Raw genomic sequence first — 4,885 nt, 5'->3', positions numbered from 1 at the left:
AATGGGTGAATGAGGGGAGTAAAATCACTCCCATCCTCCCAATTCCATGCCACAAATTCCTCGTCCCGCTCGTTCCCATCGTCGCCTTCATCAGGGTGGGGAGGAGATGATGGTGGGGGAGGTTGGGGAGGAGGAGTGCGTAGGGCTTCCCGACTCGCACTCCTCTTCCCTCTGCCTTTACCCTTCCCCTTTCCCTTACCCTTACGGCCTTGGGGAACATCAGGGGGCTGTGGGGAGGAAGCCCAGGAATATTGGGGAGCATAAGACGTGCTGGGGAGTGGCTCCTCCTCACCTCCCTGCTCCATCACCACACCACATGATTCACCACCCACCCTCACTGCCCCAAGTGATAAGCCCCGCCGCCTCACACCACCACGTGACTCACTCCCGCCACTCTCACTTTCCACACTCCTCCCAACACTTTCCCTTTCATTCCCCACTCCCTCAACACCACTTCCACCATCCCCAAACAAAACACTAAGCCCATACCTGTTAGAACGATGTGATGTGTGCTCTGGGCCACGATGAGTAATAACCTCACGGCCGTACCACGTGGCAGCACGTCCCACGGCTATGTCCTCATCCTCGTCCTCGTCCTCGAAATCGGGCTCCACGTCATGTAGGGGCTGGCTAGAGGATCTTGCACGTTGTTTTTGTGCAGCCTGACCCTCTCCTGCAGCACGATAAGTCACGTAGCGCCACTTCCTGGGGGACGGGACTTCCTCATCACTGCTGCTACTTTCCACATCCTCTAGTTGGACATAATCTTTGTCCATCTCCTCGTCATCGAGTGACGAATCACTATCGCCAGTAAAGGCATCCAGGGCGGCTTGAATTTCCTCCTCCGAGAGACCTCTATGTGCCATGTCTGAGCAGGACCGTTGCTAACAGGTGAGTGACCGAACTGCAGGTGAGCGCAGGTCGCACGGGGTCGCCGAGTGTCCCTGCCTGATGGTAGGTAGGGGAAGGTCATGCGACGCTACGTACCAAAAATCTCATGTGAATTTTGAAAATTGTGGAAATTATGCAACTTGCAATTGCAAAACGTACCAGTACGTCGACGGGACTGGCAAATGCAAAATGTTGCAACGTATCCATACGTTGATGGGACGTCTCAGGTTAAATTAGGTTTTTCTTTACAAGTAACATAAGGTCTAAAAAATATAACCCTCCCCCCCAAAAAAAAATAAATAAATAAATAAAAAATATATATATATATATATATATATATATATATATATATATATATATATATATATATATATATATATATATATATATATATATATATATATATATATATATATATATATATATATATATATATATACATATATGGCCTTAATGACCAGGGGCTTTGGCTCCAATGGTCGATAGGCTAAAAAAAGAAAAAAAAAATCTAAGTCTCATCTCCAGTGAAAACAGTCTTCAGAAAGTGTGCATCGCAATTTTCACACTCCAACATATCTTGAACAACGTTCATCCGAGACAGGAGATCATGAAGAATGAGATGAAACACCTGCAGAGGATACCCAAAACCAACCTTGAAAAATGTTTCAGGCAGTGGAGAGAACGCTAGGCTACATGTGCTAAGTCAGAAGGGGCCTACTTTGAAGGGGATTAGTGTCCTAGCTCAACAGGTTAGCTGTTTACTTTTTAGAGCCTAAGGTCTCATACTTTCTGAACAGAGCTCGTATTATTATTATTATTATTATTATTACTATTATTATTGTTATTATTATTATAACTTTACAATACCCCCTTTCTCACATTCACATATTGTTATCATGCCATAGTCTTGGGTGTCAAGTCTCACTCTGTCACGTATCATCACCACCACCACTACCACAACCAGCACCATCATCCAAACCCCATCATGATAATAATCTTTATCATCATGGCCATGATCATCCTCCAAGCTAAAAAATTTAACGGTTGGATTTAGATATCACGGAGTGCTGTAGCACTCCTTAAGTAGGATTGGCGAAGGTTCAGACTGGAGTCCCATACGATAGGGTATGGGAGCATTCGCGTGAAAACGGTCGCAAAGCTTAGTACTAAACTTATGAACTGGAAGACCTTCGCTATTCAAGTGCAAAACTACTCGCAAAGTCTTGCTAACCTTCGTAGGAGTCGCAAAATTGAATCGAAAAAATATCCATTTTCTTCGTCTTTCTTTCTTTCTTTCATTCTTCTTCAGTCATAACTCCAAAAAGGTGTACGCGAGCGTAGATGTTTCTTCTCATGGTTAGAAATGCTTTCAGGCTATGGTTCGCTAGATACGGCCTGAAAACCGCATCGTGGTCACCCGTAAGTATGCCTTTTTGCGCAATGTTAGTTAGCTACAACTCCCATACAGTTAAAGAACGTACCAAAACATTTCTTTTCACAGGAAGGCACTTTGGTTTTAGTATTTCAGTATGTTATGCATGAAACAATCCAAATCTAACTCATGCATTATGTGTAAATATGTATCTGTCTATCTATTGCCGGACGCCTTAATCCCGTAAGGGGTGGCCACAAACAAATCGCCTCCATGTCCCCCTGTCCCCCGCCATTTCACTGCCCTGCTCCCAGCTTACACCCATCTCTCTCATATACCTCTCCACTCCATCCCTCCATCTCATCCTTGGCCTCCCCCTCCCTTTCCCCCCCTCCACCTCACTCACATACACTCTCCTCGTTAGTCTCTCACTCTCCATCCTCTCCATATGACCAACCACATCAGTGTGCTTCTCCTAATGCTTCCTATCACATCCACATCCACACCATAACGATCCTTCACATCTTCATTTGTCAGTCTGTCTCTCCATGTGACTCCACATGCTCCTCTAAAAAAATAATTCATTTCCACAGCTTCACTCTTGACTTCTATCCCTCCAACAAGGTCAAAGCTTCACTTCCATACGTTAGAGTTGGTGTCACAATACTGTCATGTAGTAACTTTTTCACTTCCATGCTCACTTCCCTGTTTCTTATCACTGCTTTCAAGAAACCAGCAACCTTTCTTCCTTGTTGTCTCCTTTCATGCACTTCACCCTCTATACTTCCATCCTTACTCATCACCCTACCCAAGTACTTAAACGCACTCACATTTTCCATTTCCTCCTCATCCAACTTCACTGTACATTCACAAACCACCTTTCTCGAAGACCATAACTTTACTCTTCCCTACATTCACCTTTAGATTCCATTTCTTACATACTCTCCCAAACTCATCCACCAAGCCTTGCAGCTTCCCTTCGTTTTCACTTAACAACACAGTATCATCTGCAAACAACAGTACAGGGAGTTTCCAAACACTGCCCTCTCTCTTTAGGGCAGCTCCAACATCACTACCCTACCTTGTATTTCTTTGATAATCCCATCCATGTACCAACAAGTGTTTCCTTCGTGACAACAAGTGGGTTGGCGGAGGGGTAGTGCCCCTCTTCGGAAAACAGCTAACTACAAATACGAACAAGATGCGTAATTATAATTCCACAAAAAGTTCAAAAACAAGAAAACAAAAATTGTCTTCTAAAATGATTGTTAAGAAGTAGGAATGGGAAAAATGCATAGATAAGCGATGAAAAAAGCACAGAAACAAGACAGCATTCAGGATGGGACAAGATTTGGAGACCTATACCCATTACTACATTCCACCAGCTACAAGTCTGTGGCTACCGTGTGAAATGTAGTAACGGGTATAGCTCTCCAATTCTCCTCCCATTCTGAATGCTTTCTTGTTTCTGTGCGTTTTACATCTTTTATATGTGCACTTTTGCCATAACTACTTGTTAACAATCATTTTAGAAGAAAATTTCTGTTTTTTGGTAAAAAAAGAAAACCCCAAAACATAAGATCGTCCATACCATTGGGCTATGCATCGACTGGCTCAAATTTCAAACTTTCAAAGATACCAGATGCATCTTACACACACACACACACACACACACACACACACACACACACACACACACGCACACAAGGGATGTAACCAATGCCATGTGCATCTCCATTCATGAATATGTTATCCATTGACTTCCATTTTGGGGCATACGGAGAGGATGGTTATTAAAACACTGACTAGAAGAGCGTTTATAAATGAAGGAAAGGGGAAGGGCGAGACCGAGGATGAGATAGAAGGATATGATGGAGCTGGAGCGAGGGCATCATGATGGCGGAAGGCAGGATGGCATGGAGGTGATTCGCTTCTGGCCACTCTTTACGGGAGTACGGCGTCTGGCTATACTCGTTCATAGCTGGATGGCTGATACGATACGTAGCCATTTTCTCTCATGTAAGTTCCACACCTAGTTCTTAAATATTTTTCTTTCCATACTGAACCAAGTTCTTGGCCTTGTATGCCTCCTTAGACCCATGCGCATATATATATATATATATATATATATATATATATATATATATATATATATATCATTCATTCATTGCCAGACGCCATGTATCCCAAACGGGGTGGCCAAGGGCTTAGAGTTAATTGTTTTACAGGGAGGGACACTAATCCTCCACCAACCCCACTTGACACGTAGGGATGCCAACAGCATCTGGTGTTCCCAGGCGGTCACCCATCCAAGTACTAACCAGACCCAACATTGCTTAACTTCGCTGATCGGATGGGAAGCGGTGTACTCAACGTGGTATATATATATATATATATATATATATATATATATATATATATATATATATATATATATATATATGTAAAGAAGAGACTATGTGGTACAGTGGTACAGTGTGCGGTTCTTACATGGGTGAACCACGGTTCGCGTCCTGCCAGGGTAATAAACTTAGGGAGTGTTCAACCGGCCACTTACTGCATTGACGGACACAAGGGGTGCTGTGGTTGAACAGTGTCGCATACTATAAAGTATGCTTGCAC

At 43.4% G+C, this 4,885-nt stretch overlaps 1 pseudogene; it reads right to left on the bottom strand.

Annotated features, from left to right (window-relative positions):
- Nucleotides 1–4,535: 4,535 nt before the first annotated feature.
- On the bottom strand, nucleotides 4,536–4,654 carry LOC145412336 (5S ribosomal RNA; annotated as a pseudogene).
- Between the last annotated feature and the right edge of the window lie 231 nt (nucleotides 4,655–4,885).

The sequence above is a fragment of the Coenobita brevimanus genome, chromosome 92, assembly GCF_032717465.1.
Source record: "Coenobita brevimanus isolate Jiangsu-jjx chromosome 92, ASM3271746v2, whole genome shotgun sequence".
Taxonomy (NCBI): Eukaryota; Metazoa; Arthropoda; class Malacostraca; order Decapoda; family Coenobitidae; genus Coenobita; species Coenobita brevimanus.
Note: the sequence above shows the minus strand (reverse complement) of the source record. Positions and strands in the feature narration are given on the sequence as shown.